Source organism: Neofelis nebulosa, chromosome 4, assembly GCF_028018385.1.
Source record: "Neofelis nebulosa isolate mNeoNeb1 chromosome 4, mNeoNeb1.pri, whole genome shotgun sequence".
In the NCBI taxonomy this organism is placed as follows: Eukaryota; Metazoa; Chordata; class Mammalia; order Carnivora; family Felidae; genus Neofelis; species Neofelis nebulosa.
This window is the reverse complement of record NC_080785.1, coordinates 136,092,260-136,113,978: the sequence shown is the minus strand read 5'-3', so window position 1 is coordinate 136,113,978 and position 21,719 is coordinate 136,092,260. Positions and strand designations below refer to the sequence as shown.

The 21,719-nt window shown below is 44.5% G+C and overlaps 1 long non-coding RNA gene across 1 annotated transcript in view; it reads right to left on the bottom strand.

The window, feature by feature from the left end:
- The window catches only part of LOC131509933 (uncharacterized), a 108,104-nt gene that overhangs the window by 57,205 nt on the left and 29,180 nt on the right, over positions 1–21,719 (bottom strand). The window contains exon 2 of the long non-coding RNA XR_009260795.1: positions 11,936–11,983. This is a non-coding gene — a long non-coding RNA (uncharacterized LOC131509933). The remainder of the gene's footprint in view (positions 1–11,935; positions 11,984–21,719) is intronic.

Sequence of the window (21,719 nt, the reverse complement as noted above, 5' to 3'; positions counted from 1 at the left end):
AACCCTCAATGAATGGTGCTCAAAACAGGGGAATGGCTGGACAACAGGAGAAACGGCCCCCACAATAAAAAGCCGCAAAAGTGCCCTTTTTGTTGATCCCCTCACTGTGAAGTGCGGCTCCCCCTTCCTCCTTGACCCCTTCCCCAGCTCATCTCTTTGGGCGCAGAGAAAAGGCTTCTTGTTGTAATCCCATCTGCCTGCTGCTCATCGACATTCTTTTATCTCTGCCCAGGGCCTGGCAGACGGGCCGGGGTTTCAGCTGCCAGAAATTTTGGGTTTCACATTGACTATTCCCAAGATGGGCATCTGAGAAATGTCAGTTTACATCAAAATTGCCTTCACTAACGAACAGCCAGAAAGTTTTCTTTCCCGAGCAAGGTCAGGAAATAATTCTCTTTTCAAGACCATGCCAATACAAACTCCAATCCACATTTGGGATATTTGACTTAAAGGGACAGGGACCACTTTGGTTTTACGCTAAAAAAAAGAAAAAAGAAGTTAATTTGAAAATGGAATTAGAGATGGAAAATCGGCAATGTTTCCTCAACAGCGTTTGCGGGGACAATGAAGAGTGCGTTGTAACAAATTCTTAAGAACAGGGTTGGTGTCTATGGTTAGAGAGAGGAATTTGCAGGGACGTTAAAAAATCACCAATAGATAACAGCTTGCGTGGTTGGCACATAAAAGATCAGGGGAGTAAGGGTGGAGCTAAGAGGATAAAGGAGAGAGAGAAGAGCCTCGTACAGAAATTACAGTGACCTAAATTCGTGGTAGAACGCGCAAAACAAATTGGGAGAGACCTTGATTTGTTAACCCTGCAGGACATCTCTGTTCGAAATGGTGATGAAGCACGGGTGCGTTTATCCCAAAGATACCACAGGATTCGTGCTTTCTTGCAGGGGAAAATTCAGGCATAGGGCTGGGGCCGAACCTTCTGGACTCTGCAGTAAGGGTGTCCACAATGAACACTGCTGCTCATTAGTTCCGGGCCGGAATCCCGATCGAGGCATGGAAGGCAATAAAGGACCCGGCCCTGCCCCCTTCCATGGTGTCCTTTGTTAGCGGCATTTTTATCTAGGGGTGGGTCTGGGAGGCAGAGGGGGAAAGGGGGAGGAGGATGGTTGAGAGGGCTGGGGGTTGGAGGGTGTGTGTGTGTGTGTGTGTGTGTGTGTGTGTAAACAACGGAATGAGGGCTGGCTGTGGCTGGGTGCGGCCATCCCAAGTGTGATGGGAGGGTGATGGCTTGGAGTTTACCACAAAGACTGTTCGGTTTTGAAGTCCTTGGCAGCCTTCTCTCCACTCCCATTTTTTTTTCTCCCTTTTGTGGAGAATAAGCAAATACCTTCAGGTCAGCTTATTTTCCCTTTCAACAAGAGCTCTAATCTAGAATAAACATGAGACGCTAAGGGTCCAGCTAAAAACCCTGCAAAGGATCACCCGTTGTCCTCAGGAGAAGGTGCTGTCCTCTCCACGGCTCAGATGTAGGGGGACTATTTAAGGGATCATCCGAACAAGGACATTTCTGGACGTGACAGTGAGTGCCTTGAAAATGCCAGGACACAGGCTCTATGCAGACGCCGTCCCAGACACAGAAGGACATGTCGTCGCTCACTCGGTCCAGCCCCTGCCTACCTCCTCAGCCTTCTCTCTCCCCCTCTGTGATACCGTGCTGGATTCCTGGATGTTCCAGGTGCCCTGTGTCACTCCAGGGCCTCGCTGCCTCCTGCCTGGCACATCCTTTCGTGTCCATTTCACTGCCTGGTGTCTGTTCATCTCTCCCTCAGAGCCTATCTCTGCCCAGGGAGGCTCTCTGAGGCTACCCTGACCATACTGAGGCTCGCTCACGGATCCTCAAAGACCAAGGGGTACAACCAAAATGTGTAATCACTGCTGGGTACCATGAACAGATGGATAAATTAATAATAATCTCTTTGCCTTTTCTAAGGCTGCCGTACCAAAATAGCATACTAGGTGGCTTGGGCAACAGAAATTTATTTTCTCACAGTTCTGGAGGCTGGACATCCGAGAGGTCAGGGTGTCAGAATGGGTTCTGGTGAAAAGGTCCTCTTCCTGGCTTACAGATCGCTGCCTTCTCGCTGTGTCCCCACATGCTGAGAAAGCTCTCAAGTGTCTCCTCATAAAGGCACTAATCCTGTCATGGAGGCCCATCCTCATGACCGCACCTAAACCTTAATCCCTTCCAAAGGTCCCATTTCCAAAGACCTTACACTGGGGTTAGGGCTTCAACATGTGAATTTTGAGGGGGATACAATTCATTCCATGGCTTTTTTTTTTTTTTTTTGAGAGAGAGAAAGAGAGAGCGTGTGAGCAGGGCAGGGGGAGAGAGGGAGACAGAATCTGAGGGAGGCTCCAGGTTCCGAGCTGTCGGCACAGAACCTGATGCAGGGCTTGAACCCACAAATGGTGAGATCATGACCTTGGCAAAAGTCAGATGCTTAACTGACTGAGCCACCCAGGAGCCTGTTTTTTTTTAAGTTTATTTATTTATTTTGAGAAAGACAGAGACAGTGCAAGTGGGGGAGAGGCAGAGAGAGAGGGAGACAGAATCCCAAGCAGGATCCAGACTCTGAGCTGTCAGTGCAGAGCCTGATGTGGGGCTCGAACCCACAAACCGTGAGATCACGATCCGAGCCGACTGAGCCAACCAGGCGTCCCAAGTGAGAATCTTTTTTTTTTTTTTGTGGATAGCTTATTAAATCCAAACTGACTTCTCTTAGGAAATTATTCATGTATTTCCCCAAAGAGGCTTTCCTCTCCAATTCCGCTAGAATTTTTTTTTAAATCAAGAAAGAAGGGAACGTGTCAGCAGTCACTAGTCTGAATGGCTCAGTTATGGTGTCCACAGTATCTCCTCTTTACTATTTAGAAATAAGCACGGGATGCAGCTACGTGGATGGAACTGGAGGGTATGATACTAAGCAAAACTAGTCCGTCAGAGAAAGACAAATATCGTATGACTTCACTCGTATGAGGACTTTGAGACACAGAACAGATGAACATAAGGGAAGGGAAGCAAAAATAATATAAAAACAGGGAGGGGGACAAAACAGAAGAGACTCATAAATATGGAGAACAAACAGAGGGTTGCTGGAGGGGTTGCGGGAGGGGGAATGGGCTAAATGGGTAAGGGGCACTGAGGAATCTACTCCTGAAATCATTGTTGAACTAGATGCTAACTAACTTGGATATAAACTAAAAAAAAAAAAATTAATAAAAAATTAAAAGAAAAAAAGGAAGAAGCCCAGGAAATTACGTAAATTGGCAGTAGGAGTCCAACAGTTGGGACTGGGAGGTATGCCTATCTGCTCCCCCACCTAGTGAACACACGGCACTTTGACCCTCTGTGTGTTTTCAACGCATGTCAGAGATAAGTGTTCCAACAAGCTGGAAGTAACAGGTTGAGTGTGTTTCCCCTTTATTTCATCTGAAGTGGCTTCAAGCAGGCTGCGGACCCAAGGGAGAGACAACACAAACCTCCACAGCACTAGACCTTCTCAGAAAGTTGGGGACTCCTGCCCTCTCTAAAAGTCATTTGTTCTAGAAATCTTCACTGAGTTGTGGGCTGGATTAGGTGAACCTCCTCGCCCCCAGCATCCTGAGTTGACCTCTCATGGCAGTGACCACACTCTACTGGAATTGAGTGTTTTCTGGTCTGTCACCCACATCAGACCGTAAGCCTGAAAGAGGCTAGAGCCGTATTTGTTTTCTTCCCTACCTTGTCCCAGCATCTGGCTTCATATCTGACCCAGGACAGGGGCTCAGTAGTTATTTGTGAGATGAATGAACACAGGAGAAGGGAAAGAAGAGCGTTAACCACACTTCTGTGACAGTCGCGAGTCATCTGGACATTTGACACCTATGTTTGCTCTGGATCTGATTGCAACAATCACCAGAGACCATTGTTGTGATTCCTACAACTCAGTGGTTCTCCACTTCATCGGCGTTAGAATCACCCGGAAGGATTTGTTAAAGTACGGATGGATGGGCCCTCTGCCCACAGTTTCTGACTCAGTTTGTCAGAGTTACTGCCTGAGAGCTGCATTTCTAGCACATTTCCAGGGGAGGCTGATGTCGCTGTGCCATGACCCGTTTGAGAACCACTTTGACAACGGATACAGGAATTGCATTATGAGGGGATTTCTCTTAACTCTGGGATTTACTGGCAGCTTTAAAAAATGGCAGTGTTACTGTTAACTTTTTGTTGATGTCACTGTTGATGTAAACAGCTGTTTACCGTTGATGTAAATAACTGTTACTGTTGATGTAAAATCAGCATTATTATTTCTCAAAGTTTATTTATTTTGAGAGAGGGAGAGAGTGCGCGTGTGTGAGAGTGGGGGAAGGGCAGAGAAAGAGGGAGAGAGAATCCCGGGCACTGACGGGACAGAGCGGGTTCAAACTCACAACTGCTGAGCTGAAATCAAGGGGAGGACACTTAATCGACCGAGCCACCCAGGTGCTCCCAAATCATCGTTATTATTTTTTTTTTTTAATTTTTTTTTCAACGTTTTTTATTTATTTTTGGGACAGAGAGAGACAGAGCATGAATGGGGGAGGGGCAGAGAGAGAGGGAGACACAGAATCGGAAACAGGCTCCAGGCTCCGAGCCATCAGCCCAGAGCCTGACGCGGGGCTCGAACTCACGGACCGCGAGATCGTGACCTGGCTGAAGTCGGACGCTTAACCGACGGCGCCACCCAGGCGCCCCCCAAATCATCGTTATTAATTAAAGTGTGACTTAAGGAACTTAGGAATCTGTAGCATTGACTTTGTGGGAGAAAAATAGAGGGGCTTTTCATCAGTGTGAGTGCCATATGTGAAAGGCACATGGAAGAAAGATCATGGGCTCTGGAACCATGACATTTGACTCTGTATTTCACTTCACTGTTGAGGGGCAAGGGAGCCTTGGGTAAGTTACTCGCTCTCTTAGGTTCTCAGACAGGCGACAGTAAAAGACTTCACAGTGGCTAGCAGAAACGGTAAAACACCAAAAATATCCCTTCCTCGTCAAAGATGAATTGGTTTATGAGACCAAAAGCAATGAATTTCCATAGCAAGGAATATAGTGTTTTCTGAAACCGTTCGGCACCCGAATTTTAGGTAACAAAGATTTTAGAGGAAAATTCATTTCCGTGTATTTTGTGACTGAGCTTAGCTAGTAAGAGTTTGGATAGAGGGGGAAATTTGTACCAGTAAAGTGACTTGTTACGGACTAGAAGCTCAGTAAGTGATGGTGCAATAGAAAAACTGAACGCAAGAGAACAATGTGTGTGTAAGAAAGGTGGATACATCGTACGGGGGAGGCCATCATTACCTGAGTATTTGTTATTTGAGTACCTGCAGGTGGCAGGTGTGAAGAGAGGCTGAGATCACGGCAACATGGAAAATACCCAGCAACGGCAAGACTATCTCAAAGTTCTTACTCAAATCTTTCCTTGGTTAGCACCTGCTTTGCACATCAGTTCACACTCTATTTGGGTTCCCACCCCCCCCCCCCCCCCGTCTTACTGTCCACTGGATGCCTACTCAGCAAACACACAATCCCCATGAAACCGACTTGAACGTGAACAGCAAATTTGACAAATGCCACAGGATTTCATACAGTTGATGGAAAGATGGAGAACTGTTTTAGTTACGTGGAAACAGGGATCTAGCAAGGTTAGATAAATTTACACCTGAAGAAGAGAAAATCCAGAAGGATGATGTGTTAAGAGTTTCAAAAGAAAACTACTTGGCTCTCAAGGGAGAGTGGGAGACCCTGAGACAAGCAATGGGGCCTAGTGTTGCACAGTTGACTCTCTTTGATAAAACTGCTAACACCACACAGGGAGGGGTGGTATCGTATTGTGTTAGCACACATTTTGTCAGAAACACTATGTTCAAAACCCACACGATTCTTGCTTTTTCTAAGAATTAGTATCCCTTACAGTTAGGACCCAATTAAGGGTGGCCAACTACAGCCTAATGGCCAAAGCTAGCCAGCCACCCGATTTTGTAAATAAATCTGTACTGGAACCAGCTATACTCACTCATTTCCTTCCTGTCCATGGCGGCTTCTATACCACCTCTCGAGGCTTCTGTAGTTACAGGAGAGATTTTATTGTCCACAAAGCCAAAAATATTTACCATCTGGCCCTTTACAGAAAAAAAACCAAAAAACAAAAAACAAAAAACTGGTTGATTCCTGACCTAACTTTAAAAAAAATAAACTTTTCTGCTTTATTAAAATAGTTTGTAGGAAGACTTCGTTCTAACAAAAGCATTTTTTCCTTCATTATTTACATTTGTATTTAAAAAAAATTTTTTTTTAACGTTTATTTATTTTTGAGACAGAGAGAGACAGAGCATGAATGGGGAGGGTCAGAGAGAGGGAGACACAGAATCTGAAACAGGCTCCAGGCTCTGAGCTGTCAGCACAGAGCCCGACGTGGGGCTTGAACTCACGGACCGCAAGATCATGACCTGAGCCGAAGTCGGCCGCTTAACCGACTGAGCCACCCAGGCGCCCCTACATTTGTATTTTGATTTCCATTTTAAGTTTGATATATTCTAGGTGACGCCTGTCTCCCTCTTCTTCCTCCCCAAATTATCCTCAGCTGATGGGGCCTTTCTGTACTTCAGGACAAAACACAACTCTTCCTAACGATGAATTCTTGCTGGTTCCCACTTTAAGGGATACTGACAGTGTTTGTATCCTGGCATTGCTACTTCCTAGCTATGACTGCCGGCCAACCGCTTAACCTCTCTGGGTCTCAGTTTCCCCTTCTGTCAAATGGGGATAACAGCATTGACCCTGCCCAGTTAGTGAACTAAATCGAGATAATGAAGGTCCGGTCCTGACCTCGGTCACTGGTGCACCGTACACACAGACAGTGGTAGCAGTCGTAATTTCTCTTTCCTTATTTCTATTTGGTTTGGAATGGTAGCTTACACTGCCCGGATTCTGGCCCCCAAGCTCCCCTGGGCTTTCCCTGAGTTGCCCACTCTCAGGCTCTTTTCTACCAGGATGGTTTAAAAAGCCCTACTTAACCCAACTAACCAGCCCACTCTGTTTGAAAAGTCAGGGATGCTTTAAGAATTGGTCTTCACTGTTAAAGGCGTTTCCTTTAGTGAGTTGATGTCCTAAGTATCTGCAGCAGCAGCAATGAGGAAACTGAACAACCGTCGGACTCCAGCAGGGAGATGGAGCCCAACCCAGCTTGCATATAAATGTTCCCAGATGCTCCAACTTCCAAAGGGACGGTGTGTTGTCATCAGAACCAGTGGACAAATGTGACGGGTGGCTGGGCGGTGATTGTAACAAGGGTGGTAATCAGCAGGCCAGGGGAGAGCGCGATGATTTCCTAACTTGATCGTGGATGAGGAACAATACTGGCTTTCTCCCCCCCGGACCTTGTCCTGGTTCCCAACAGTCACAGGAACAATTCTCATTAAGTTCCCCTGATAGGCGGTTTCTAAATGGGCCCCAATGATCCCGCCTCTTTGAATTCATGCCTTGTGTAATCCCCCACCCTCGACTGAGTATGGACTGGACCTAGTGACTTAACTTCTAATCAACAGAAATGGCAGAGGTGATGGAATGTCACTTCTGAGACTAGGTTACAAACATGTCGAACTTGCCAGCAGATTCCGTTACTGCTTTCTTGACTTGCTAGTTTTCACGAAACAGGCTGCCACTGGGAGAGACCCAGATGTCAAGGGGCTAAGCCCCAACAATCCTTAGTGAACCTGCCAACAACATGACCAACTGCTCTCCCCCAGGCAAGATTGCAGATGAACCTGTTGCCCCTACTGATGTCTTCATTCTAGCTGGTGAGTGACCTTGATGAGAGGACCCAAGTGACTCATGCTTAGATTCCTGACCCATACCAACCGTGAGATAATTAATGTGTGTTGTGTTAAGCCACTAAGTTTTGGGCTAATTGGTTATGCAGCAATAGGTAACTAATACAGATTTCTTCCTTAAAGTTAAAAAGCAGAGGAAAGGCCTGTATTTCTGCTGGGAGTGGTGTTCCGTTAGAGAGTCACTTATTTGGTTTTCTGTCAGTTCTTCCTCATCTGATACTGTGCTACATTTAACGACAACACACTGCTGACAGACCTAACACAACTTCTGATACTGCCACACCCTATTTAAAAACCTTTCCTGGGGCGCCTGGGTGGCTCAGTCGGTTGGGCGTCCGACTTCGGCTCAGGTCATGATCTTGTGGTTCATGAGTTCGAGCCCCGCGTCGGGCTCTGTGCTGACAGCTCAGAGCCTGGAGCCTGTTTCAGATTCTGTGTCTCCCTCTCTTTCTGACCTTCCCCCATTCATGCTCTGTCTCTGTCTCAAAAACGAATAAATGTTAAAAAAAAAAAACAAAAAACCTTTCCTGGCTCACATTGGCTGAAGGAAAGAAGCTCAACTTTTCCGTTTGGTGAGCAAGGCTCTCGTAGATGTCGATCTTCTCCCAGCTGCTAGAACGATCTTCCTAAAACACCCATTAGCACATGACACGGTTGTACTTGGAAGTCTTGGTTGGAGTCCGGCTACCAACTAAACTAAATCTGTGCCCTGCAGCAGGGCAATCAGATTCTGCCACCATCCGGCTCCTCTGCCTTTCTGCCTCACACTTAAAGTGTCTGCAACACAGAAGAGCTTGTCCTACGCACCTAACTTGTGTCGTTAAGATGTATGCTTTCTCTCGGCCTCCACTGCCTTCTTCTTCCCGTCATTGTCCAAATCCCCTTCTCTGGAAAATCCATACTTCAAAGATTCAGCTCAGATCATCATGTAATAAAAAGGAAAAACAAAGAACCCCAAACACACTCATGTATTTGGATCAGCATAGACCATCTCTGGAAGGATCCAGAAGAAACCAATGACATCGGTTATCTCTAGGGAATAATACTGGATAGTGGGCACAAGGGACAGACGTTACTGTGCTCGCTTCGGCAGCACATATACAAGGGACAGACGTTAGGAGAGAGGATTTTCACCGTGAACCCTTTTTGACTTTTATAATTTTCCAACATATGAATGTATTTACCTATTTAAACACTAAATGAAACAATTACAGGGGCACCTGGGTGGCTCGGCTCGGTCAGTTGAGCATCTGACTTCGGCTCAGGTCATGATCTTGTGGTTCGTGAGTTTGAGCCCCGCGTCGGGCTCTGTGCTGACAGCTCAGAACCTGGAGCCTGCTTCGGATTCCGTGTCTCCCTCTCTCTCTGCCCCTCCCCCACCCATGCTTTGTCTCTCTCGCTCTCTCAAAAATAAATAAAAGAGAAGAAAAGAAACAATTACAATGAAGGGAAAAAAGTTAATTTTTTGACTCAGCTTTGCTAGGAAGACTTCTCTGACTCTCACACACTGAGTGGACCGTGTGATGATTTAGGTGTATGTATCTGCCAGACCCTCTGGTGTCTGAGATCACAGAGATCAGGGCTCAACCCTTATTCGCCCCTCATTCCGTCCCCCGCTGTTCAGCACAGCGCCTGCTACTACACGGGTCCTCAAAATCTCTGAGGCATAAAAAGCTACAGTTCCTCAGCCCTCCTCAGCCAGACTGGCTCTCCTACTTATTTTCCAGGTCCTTATTGACACAGGGTATTCCCTGACCACCTAACCCGGTTAGGTACCACTGTTGGCCTCTGTTGCAACACCGTGCATTCCTGCATGGCACATACTGTAAGCTATCATTACGGCGATTTGTCCAATGGTCTCTCTCTCTCCTCCTGGAGCATGAGCTCCTTGAGGGCAGGGGTCGTACTATCTAGTTTTCCGCCGTTTCTGCAGTGTCTTGAGCAAGGTCTATCCCACGCGGGGTAAATACTGGAGGAAATACGATTCACTGGCCGACGAAACAGATGAACGAATGGCTACCACTGCGTCTCCACCAGAGTGACTATCTGAGTGTCTAACAGGCACTCAAAACTGTTTGTTGAATGAATGAATAATGTAAGAGAGGCCGTTTAATCGTGATAATACTGATAAATGAAAGTAACTCGTTACATGGTTCTCAACCCTTCAGAACCAGCTCATGGAAAAGAATAGCTTCCTTCAGCTCCGTTTAAATTATTCAGAATAAAGGCAAGGAAGGAGGCTCTCGAGGGACGTGCTAGAATATCCTTCTCCAATTCTCCAGCTTGCCTTAGCTGCTGTCCATAGACTTGGGGGACAGAGGAATGGACTAGTTCTGTGGTCCTTGGTGCAAATATACTGCCCGAGGACCATGAAGTCTGTTTTTTTTTTTTTTTTTTTTTTTTTTCTCAAAACCAGCAGTTTAGAGGTTGGAATCCTTACTTAACATGCTTTTTAGAGCAATACTGTTTTGGATGACAAAACTGATGCATTTATTGCAAAGAATTTCAAAGCTAAAGAAAATGTACAAAAGAAAATAAAAGTTACCCTTAATCTCACCATTATGGCTGCTTCTTTTTTTTTTTCTTACCTATATGTGTTTTAGATTCATTCTTTCTCTCTCACCCCCTTCCTCCCTCCCTCCTCCCTTCCCTCTGTTTAACACATTTGTAATCCCTTTATGTTCTGTCCCGAACACTGTCCCGTAACATTAAATGTGTTTTGACAATCACATTTTCAAGAACTGTATATTATTCCAGGGAATCTGCCCCAATCCCTTATATTAGTTCCTTTCTGTCTATTGCTACTATCGTTCTACCATTAACTAATATACAGTTAAAGAGTGAACAAATTTGACTTTAACTTTGCATTTCCTTTAACTAGAATTATACAGAGGACATTATTGGCTAAAAGAGTACGGAATTTTAAATTACGTTTACAGGAATGGCCAAATTGCGTGGGTAGGATATAGATTCCATGGACCTATATATATGATATAGAGTGCTATAGTTCCATGGTCCTCATCCATAGTGTTTGTTTGATATTACCCTCCCCATAGATTTTCATCGATACTCTTACATGGTTCTCATGTAATACTGTTATATTTAATTAGAAAGGCTCGGGGCGCCTGGGTGGCTCAGTCGGTTAAGCGGCTGACTTCGGCTCAGGTCATGATCTCACGGTCCGTGAGTTCGAGCCCCGCGTCGGGCTCTGTGCTGACAGCTCAGAGCCTGGAGCCTGTTTCAGATTCTGTGTCTCCCTCTCTCTGACCCTCCCCCGTTCATGCTCTGTCTCTCTCTGTCTCAAAAATAAATAAACGTTAAAAAAAAAAAAAAAAAAAAAAAAAAAAAAAGAAAGGCTCAATTAGAATATGTTCATCATTTATATCTCTGTTTCTGCAAATTGATTTTCCTTATTCACGTATCTCTCTGCTTAAAATTTTTTCTTAACATTTAGTTATTATTGAGAGACAGAGGGAGACAGAGTGTGAGCGGGGGAGGGGCAGAGAGAGAGGGAGACACAGAATCCGAAGCAGGCTCCAGGCTCTGAGCTGTCAGCACAGAGCCCGACTCAGGGCTCAAACTCACAACCGCGAGATCATGACCTGAGACAAAGTCTGATGCTTAACCAACTGAGCCACCCAGGTGCCCCTCGTGCATCTCTTCTGGAGCCTAAATATTTAAAAATTCAGGGGCGCCTGGGTGGTTCAGTCGATTAAGTGTCTGAGTTCAGCTGGTCATGATCTCATGGTTTATGAGCTGGAGTCTCATGACATGGGCTCTGCGATGACAATGTGGAGCCCGCCTGGGATTCTTTCTTTCTCTTTCTCTCTGCCCTTCCCCAACTCTCCTCTCTCTCTCAATCTCTCTCTCTCTCAAGATAAATAAACTTAAAGAAAAAACAAAGAATAAAAATTCAATTAAACTTACATATTAATGTTGTCTTTGTGCTTGATTCGACTACCAATTAAAATTGATATTGTAAGTATAATGTATAGAGTCATTTGATGTAAATAATCAGCCTGGAATAAACTACAAACATAAAAATGTTGCACATTGACAGCTCACTTACCTTCAGCTGACTTGTGATTCCATGTGAACCCTTTGGAATTTCGAGTACCTGAACAGAAACAAAAGAACGGATTTGAGCAGCTCAGATCGGGATGCAAGATCAAACTCTGAGGCAGCGACACTCAAAGTAAGGCCCCAGGACAAAAGTCAACACAGTCACCTGGCGGGGACCGAAGCGGGTGTGCTGGGCTTTCTCCCACACTCACCAAATTAGATTATCCTGTGGGCCAGGGCTGGGAATTTGCACGTTACCAAGGATGCTGCAGTTTAGGGATGGCTATGGACTTCCTTCTTGCCGTGGACTCTACTGTGCTTTACTCACAATGCAGCCGGCCTGATAGGGTGCCCATGCCCTGAGGGAGACGGCCCTCGTTCAAACAGAACCGTGACCAGGGGGCACCTGCCACAGGGTGAGTTTCTCCTCTTTGGATATGAGATCTTGAGGACACTCAGACAGGGGCCATGTGTTCTAGGGATCTACGCATAATAAGTGCAATACTCAGGAGACGATCTTGAATTTGAGTATCTACGGAGATGATCTGGGAGCCTTTCCCGCCAAGGGGTGAGCTGGTCTTTGACTTTGGGGGTGAGCCGACAGAGGGACGAGGGTAGGGCGAGTGTGATGGGTGAGTGCGGCTCCCAAAGCAAGGTGGAGAGGGACCCCGGACAGGAAGCAAAAGGTTTGCCCTAGAAAACAGGAGGCAAAGCCTCAGAGAAATACTGTGAGGGAGCGTCTTCCTTGGCAGTGTTCTTCCAACGTCCATTGTTCTTGCGGCTCCCACAAAGTTTTTGAAAACCTATTTATTCCTCACATTTTAAAATGGAAGGCTAACCTATTTTATCATAAGGTTATATCGTTAGGTAATTTCTAGCACACTTTCATGTTGACGCTGTAAAATAAAATCAGTGTTATTCGCTCTTTTAAATTCATACAGGAGAAGCTAAATATTATGGAGACTTGACACATTGCTCTTTTTTCTGTTTCCATTCCAGTCCCTGCACAGAATTTACTACAACGTAACGTATTTTAACGCTTGAGAGGCTTTTTTATTGATCCTTCTGTTACAATTTTCTGGATCAGGTTTCTGTACAAAGTTAAGCTTTGAAACCTTTAATATCTTCTGTGAATTTGATGCTATAAATGTTAAAGTTTCCTCTGTGTTGAATTATCATTACAACTATTTTTATTTGTACTTCATTGCTCAAAACAACAAATACCTTATACATTTTGATAAATAATTATGAAACATGGGAAGCACAATTTTATTGGAAGCATATATCTGAAATGAGAAGGGGACTTTTCCCTTCTATTAACTCCTGAATATTTCTTATTGTCCAAAAGAGATAGAGTCCAGGATCAGTTTTATTCCTTTTATTTCCCCCGTTAGTCATACTTGCAAACACTGAAAAACTTTGTTCACATAAGTAGTGGGAAAGGACAGAGTTTCCTTATAGCAACATCACTCAATTCTTTAAACTCTTCCGGGGTATTTGCCAAAAAATCATATGGCGATCTATCATCAAAAATTATTTTTAATGATCTACTAACTGACAACTCCATCAGATCCTTCTTCAATTTTGTTGAAAGCAAAGAGTTGAAAAGGATTTGTAACCCAATCATTAGAATCATTCACTTTCTCAACACTAACAGCTAGATTCTGAATCACCCCTTTGTTTGGAGTCCCGGATTGTCTGTAGCCTGGGGGACTGCACCACAGTAAGATTCAGGGACTGGGTGAGAGGTAGGCCTTTCTTTTGTAAAAGGGGACAAGAAGCAGCTCTCAAAGGGAGGTTGGAGAGGGGACCAGCTGGGGCATCCGTCCCTTTGTGTTTGTGGAGTCCTGCAGGAAGGACACCCTGAAGTTATGCCTCCCTCCCCCCACCAAAGGAGAACCAGCCTGGTCTCAGACAGCAGTTTTAGAATCATCTAGAGGGGAGCCGACAATCTGGAAATTATTCCTTTAAAACCATTCATGCCAAAGTCACCCTTAACAGAATTTCGTGGCAAAGCTAGGAGAGTAATAACAGATTCAGACGAGAATCGTCAGCAGAGGCCAGAAGTGCTGGGGCATAGTCCGATGAGGAACGGGGCAGCTACAAGATCTCAAAACGTTTCTCCGTAAAACACGGATTAATTACTCATTAATTTCCAAATACAAAATACTTGTAAATAAATTAACTTTACCATGGAGACGCTAGGAGATGCTCCGTATGGACAGACACTATATATGGGTGGGTACCGACCGAGAGGATGCACTGAGAAAAACATACTAGCGTTTTCTGCTAGTTCTGTCTAAAAAAGCAAAACCTGCATCTAATCGTGGGGAAACACGTTGAGATAGATACACCCAAACTGAGGAATGTTCTGCAAAGTAACTGGCCTGTATTCTTCAAAAATGTCCGGCCACGGAAAGCGAGAGAATTTGACAGCTAAATGCCACATGTGGCTGGGGTTGGAGCTGACCTGTAAAGGACCTTATTGGGATAATTCGTGAAATGCTAGGGAAATCTGCAGATCAGAAATTGTTGTTTCATGGCTGTACTCTGGCTATGTAAGGAAACATAAGCTAGAATATTAAGGGGTAATGGGGTATCATCTCTGCAAGGTACTTTAACATTTTTTAATGTTTATTTATTTTTGAGAGAGAGAGAGAGAGACGGAGCGCAAGCAGGGTACGGGCAGAGAGGGAGGGAGACACAGAATCCCAAGTAGGCGCCAGGCTCCGAGCTGTCAGCACAGAGCCCCACACGGGGCTCAAAGTCAAGAACCGTGAGATCATGACCTGAGCCAAAGTTGGACACGCAACCGACAGAGTCACTCAGGCGCCCCTGCAAGGTACTTTTAAATGGCTCAGGAAAACAAATATAAGTATACATATTAAGAGGGTAATAAGGGAGAGGCGCCTGGGTGGCTCAGTCGGTTAAGCGTCCGATTTTGGCTCAGGTCACGATCTCACGGTCTGTGAGTTCGAGCCCCGCGTCGGGCTCTGTGCTGACAGCTGGGAGCCAGGAGCCTGCTTCACATTCTGCGTCTCCCTCTCTCTCTGCCCCTCCCCTGCTCACGCTCTGTCTCTCTCTCAAAAATAAACATTTAAAAACATTTAAGAAGAGGATAATAAGGGAAATATGAAGAGTCTGAGTGAAGAGTACACAGGAACTCGTGCTATTACTGAAGTTTTTCTGAATGTGGCTCAGTCAGTTAAGCACTTGACTCTTGATTTCTGCTCGGGTCATAATCTCGTGGTTCTGTGCTGACATTACAGAGCCTGTTTGGGATTCTCTCTCTCTCTCTCTATGCCTCTCCCCCCTCTTGCACTCGACCTCTTTCCTCCTAAATAAAAAAATAAACATTAAATAAAAAAGAATGAGAAGGTCCTCACTTTGTAATACTAATAAAAACATGGAGAGATATGTGAGTGACTGTCAAAGAAGGGAATGGAGAAGTTCCATGGCAGCTGGATAATGAGCTTTTTTTTATATTTATGCAAAGGGAGGGTGGATGAAGGAAGGTTGAGTAACACTACCACAGACAAGAGAGGGAAACCCCCAAATCTGAGACAGGCATAAGAAGACACATAAGGATAGGCCATGGCATCTGATGTTCAAATTTGGTACTTTTCATTGAGAAAAACGATGATGACTCTTGTTCAGTGTAGCCAAGGGGATAACCCCTGTACCGGGCAACACTGGATTCTTCTCGCCTGTGTCCAACCATATATGATCCCATCTCGTTTGGGCTCTTGCATGTTGGGATAGGTATCTCTCAATTCAAGGTCCTTACTGTGAAATATTTGCCTTCAAGTCTCGATCATTTGATTTCTGCTACAGGCTTTGCTTCCTTCCCACTGACTTGGCAGATGATGGCTATTGTTGTGTCATGTTGTAGATCTGCTTCCAGCTGGCGCCCCCATCTCTGTCCAGATTCTTGACCTAAGTATTTCCCCCCCCAACAAGTACTTGGAATGGTTATTGTTTAAGGAGGAGAAAGCAAACTGGCCTTACCTCACCAACTGGTTGATAATGGGCCTCTTGGAGTCCTCCATTAAGCAGGATCTGGAAGCCATTTTGGGGCTCAACGGAAGCCACTTTGGGGCTCAGCGGTTGAGAGTGCCATGACGGATTAGTGAGGTTTGCTACGGCCCTGGGAACAATGATGATAAAATGCTTGGTATACGGGGGCAAGCAGCCTCTGTGGTGGCCCTTAGGCATCCCCTTCTTGGTATTCTTCCCGTCGAGTGTAGGCAAGACTTAGTGACTTGCTTGGAATCAACAGAATACAGAAAAAGTGAAAGAATGTCACCTCTGTGATTAGGTTTCAAAAGACTGTGACTTCCATCTTGTTAGCAGATTCCCTCTCTCTTTCTCTCTCTCCATGGCTTTCATGAAGCAAGCTGCCTTTTTGGAGAGGCTCACGTAACGAGGAACGGAGAGTGGCCTCCAGACAAGAGCTGGCAAGAAACTGATGCTCTCTGTCCAACATTCCTTGAGGAACGGAGTCCTGCCTTCAGATGAGACCCCAGCCTGGCTGGAGGCCTCGAGGGTATACGGCCATGCCAGACAGCCTGAAGTAGAGGGTCCAGCTAAGCGTGCTGGATTCCTGACCCCCACGCACTGTACGATAAGTTGTTACGCAGTAATAGATAATGAACATACCATGTATTTGCCTTCCTCAGTTTCACCACTTCATATGCACCTTACTGCGGTACAAAAAATAGTAGGAGCGGCACGACACATTTAGCAAGCAGCAAGAAACTATAGGCGAATTTAAAGAAGATAAAGTTACCAGGATCAATCACAAGAACTCAAGCCACAGAAATCAGATGCCAGTTAGTGGCAAACAGTCCTGGAGAACTTAGCCAACTATGAGTTTAACTGGTTTTGATGCTCGGTCCAGTGTAGTTCTTGAGTTTTTATTTTATTTTATTTTATTTTATTTTATTTTATTTTATTTTATTTTATTTTATTTTATTTTTATTTTTATTTATTCTTGGGGGGAAGAGGGCAAGCCGGGGAAGAGCACAGAGAGGGGGACAGAGGATCTGAAGCGGGCTCTGCACTAACAGGCTGACAGCAGCGAGCCCGATGTGGGGTTTGAACTCACGAACCGTGAGATGGTGACCTGAGCCAAAGTCGAATGCTCAACCGACTGAGCTGCCCCACGTGGGCCCTTAAGTCTTTGCTGCTCCTATCCGAGCACTTCGGCACGATTCCTTGTTTCTCTCTCTTCTCCCCCCAAACATAGGTTTCATAAGGACAGGGACTCTGTCCATTCATGTTATATTGCCCACGTCTAGCATAGTACCTGGTACATACTAGGCTTCACTAAGTATTTATTGAATGAATAAATATGTTTCAGAGAATGTCAACAGGTCACAAAATTTTGCCACATGTTTAAAAAACAAAAGAACCAGAAATGGTTACAAAAAAGATTTTTGTGTGTGTGTGTGTGCAAAAAGGGGGCAAGTCTTCCTATCTGGCCAATTCACTCATTTAGGGCATCTAATTCCCTGATAATGTCAGTTAAGTGGGGCATCACTGTAGTAAGTACCATTAATTATTCATTGCTAACACAGTGTTCAAGGTCAAATGAAATCTGATGGAAAATCTCTTCACTGTGGCAAAAAAAAAAAAAAATCACTTGCTGATTGTTATCACAACTTTTGCTGCTGCTGTATAGAACTTATCTCCTTCCAGCATGTTCAGGAGGGACAGGAGCCACTGAATTCATTTTATGGAAAATAAGTCAATTTCATTTACCTGATTGCACATTTCTCTGCTGTTAGGAATTACCTTAATTTGTAAATAATATTATTTTTGTTTTGAACTATTAATTTTTTAAAGGAATTTTCTTTTTTAAGTTTTGTTTTATTTACTTTGAGGGAGAGAGAGAGAGAGAGCATGAGCAGGGGGGAGAGGGGAGAGAGAGAGAGAGAGGATCCCAAGCAGGTTCTGTGGTGGCAGCGAAGAACCCAACAGAGGACTTGAACCCACAACCCATGATCTCATGCGAGATCATGACCTGAGCTGAAATCAAGAGTCAGATGCTTAACTGACTGAGCCACCCAGGCACTCCTAGAACTGGGAGTTCTAGGACTGCGTTCTGAACTACTAGAAAGAGACAGAAGGAAATAAGCTATGGTAGGATAGAGGCAGAATAAAAGAAAAACAAAAAAGATGATTTATGTGAAAGAGAAACATGGAGAACAAGTATCACCAAACTTTGGAGATCAACCCCTCAACTGCCAAGTATTAAGTTACCCGGGAACAAATCCACAACTTACCCTAAAGCGATTAATTTAGCATTTGCTTAGCTGGCAAAATGGCAAATGAGTGTTGATGCTTTTATTCAGGAAGAACCAGAAATGCCACTGAGGCTTGTCTGGTTGTTCTGTGTTAAGAAGGATTCTGAGGCCTAGTGTAGGAGCACCATAACTGACTAACGAGGGCACAGAGCCTAGAGTGAATGTATTAATCAGTGAGTTTATGAGCCTTAGGTTTCTCTAAGGTAATACAGTTAGTCAATTTCAGGGTCATATGTAACTCAATGGAATCCAATTATGATTTATTTTCTGTATTGCAAGAGTATGACCAGACATGTCTCTAGATTTAAGGAACTTTCAGAAAAAAAAAAAAAAATTCTCTGCTCTTCTAGCCTAGACTTGGTTTACACTTACCTTCAACAGGTTATTTTAGCTTAGGGAAGGATTTCAGGCTCTGAAATGCTATCAGGTTACCCATGAGTGAAAAACAAAGCCCATAAAAAAAAATAAATCATTTTTCAAAGATGACAGAATCCACTGATGCCTCTGGCTTACGTGTTTGTATTTCACCATAAAGCAATAACTATATGTCCACTGGTGATGTGCTTTAATCTTAAAATAAGTAAGACCCGTTGGCGCAGAAACTGGGAGTAGGGCGGTCAGAGGGTAAACAGTACGGCCAGTACTTTCTTCTCACGTTGTACATGATTTCCTTGGGGGCTCCAGCCCCTTTGCTAACCTCGATTAGCACACCAAGCCTTTAAAAAAACGTATATTAAGACCCAAGGAGGGACACCTGGGTGGCTCAGTTGGTTGAGCCTCTGATTTCAGCTCAGGTCACAGTCTCACGGTTCATGACTCGGAGCCCAGTGTCTGGCTCGTTTCTGTCAGCGCAGAGCCCTCTTCGGATCCTCTCTCCCCTCTCTCTGCCCTCCCTCACTTGCGCTGTCTCAAAAATAAACATTAAATGGGGCGCCTGGGTGGCGCAGTCGGTTAAGCGTCCGACTTCAGCTCAGGTCACGATCTCGCGGTCCGTGAGTTCGAGCCCCGCGTCAGGCTCTGGGCTGATGGCTCGGAGCCTGGAGCCTGCTTCCGATTCTGTGTCTCCCTCTCTCTCTGCCCCTCCCCCGTTCATGCTCTGTCTCTCTCTGTCCCCAAAATAAATAAAAAACGTTGAATAAAAACGTTGAATTAAAAAAAAATTTAATAAAAAAAAAATAAACATTAAAAAAAAAAAAGACAAAGGAGCTGAAAACACTTTACAACACGGTCATCGAAGTTGGAATATGTAGATCGCGTAAAGACAGTGAATATTTTTAGACACCCTCAGCCTGTAAAACCCTTTTTTTCGCACTCACTATGACACCTGCCACCCTGATGGCAGGACCACAGATTCCTCCCATTTGGCGGCTGGATACTCGGCCTGCATGTAGCTTTCTGCTCAGCGTCCACTAGATTCACCAGCTGCATGCAGCTGCCTTCTCACTCCCCTCAAATGTAAGGTGTGGAGCAAGTACCTTCTCCAAGGACCCACCGTCTCTTTATCACCCGATACTAGTTCCCCATCGCGCTGGTCTTGCATCCATCCATTCATTCGCTTACAGGTAAGTTTAATAAGAATGTACTGAGAGCCTCGTCATGCCAGCTGGGTGCTAAAGTTAGAAAGCTAAAGAGGAGACCAGGGCGGGCTGCCACTGTCATGCATGATACACTGTAGTGAGAAAGACCGAACGTGAACAGGTAAACACATAACGATAAATTGTGTGTTACAAAGGAAATAAATAAGAGACTGAGAAACAGAAAAATCAGGGAGGGATTTCTGGTTTTTGTTAAAAAATAGTAAGACACTAAAAAACAAACAAAAAACATGGTTGCCTGGACAGGAGGGGATGAGAATTCTGTGGAGGCCAGAAATGACCAGAAAGCAAAATGATCAGGGGGGAGCTAACTCTGGAGTTAGCATTTGGTGTAGGGTAAATCTTGCCTCCAGCAGCCTAAATCCTGGGTTTTAATCAGCCACATTTCGGGGACAAGAGGCGGGACATAAGATTGGATTGATGAACCTTTACATAAATCCAGAAACAAAAGGTCAACAGTCCTAGTGAGTGAACTATAAAAACAAAACAAAACAAAACAAAACAAAACAAAACAAAACAAAAAACACCAAACCCTCGCCATGGAGGACACTGGGGGTATAATGTCTGACTCAACCTTTGGGTGAAGAAAAAAGAGAATTCCTTGAGAATTCCTTATCATAAACCCATGGTAAAGGCAATTGGCAGGTTTGGGATTGGATCCACACTATTAACAGAGGACCTCAGATTGGATCCACACAATTAACAGAGGACCTCATACCAAAAATGGAACTTTAGGGGTAAGGTGGCGGGTAGAAGGAAAATCTCAAATCTGTACAGAAACACAACCTGGTTTCAACCCAATTTTCAGAAAATATCCGGAAATAACATTCACAATCAAAACCACTACAACATTAGGAAACAAAGTTACCATAAATGAGAGGAGAAACAAAATAAAATTCCCAAGCTGGTGGAGAGGACAAGATGTGATTAAGAAAGTTCCCCCCCACCCCCGCCCCCATTTGAAGTGGAATGTGTTCAACTGAAAGCTTAAAAGATCATAGGAATATGCCCAAATATATCAGTAGTCACAATCAAATAAAAAAGAAACTGAACATTTCAGGAAGAAATCAGACCTTATTAGGTGACATCAAAACAGTCCAGCAATACAAAAAGATTGAAAATGAAAGGGTGACTAACCTAAAGAAATATGGGAGCCCGTACTTATAGAAATAACGCTTCCAGGGATAAAGAGGGTCACTATATTTTGACAAAAGTTTCAATTCATAAGAAAGAAACAAGAATTCTAAACTTATGTTCCCAATAATATCACTTCAAAATATCTAAAGTAAGAGGTTCAAGACCACAAAGATAAATGAATAAGTCCCCTACTACAGTGAGTAAAAACTTAAAAAAAAAATTCTTTTAAGTTCATTCATTTTGAAAGAGACAGAGACAGTGCAATGGGGTAGGAGCAGAGACAGAGGGAGAGAGAGAGAATCCCAAGTAGGTTCCAGTACTTCCAGTGCACAGCTTGATGTTGGGGCTCGAACTCACGAAACCATGAGATCATAACCAGAGTGGAAACCAACAGTCAAGGCTTAACTGACTGAGCCACCCAGGCGCCCCAGGGAGTAAAACCTTTTTTTTTTTTTTTTTTTTTAAATTTTTTTTTCAATGTTTTTTATTTATTTTTGGGACAGAGAGAGACAGAGCATGAACGGGGGAGGGGCAGAGAGAGAGGGAGACACAGAATCGGAAACAGGCTCCAGGCTCCGAGCCATCAGCCCGGAGCCCGACGCGGGGCTCGAACTCACAGACCGCGAGATCGTGACCTGCCTGAAGTCGGACGCTTAACCGACTGCGCCACCCAGGCGCCCCAAACCTTTTTTTTTAATTAAAAAATTTTTAATTAAATTTTTTTATATTTACTTATTTTTGAGAGAGAGAG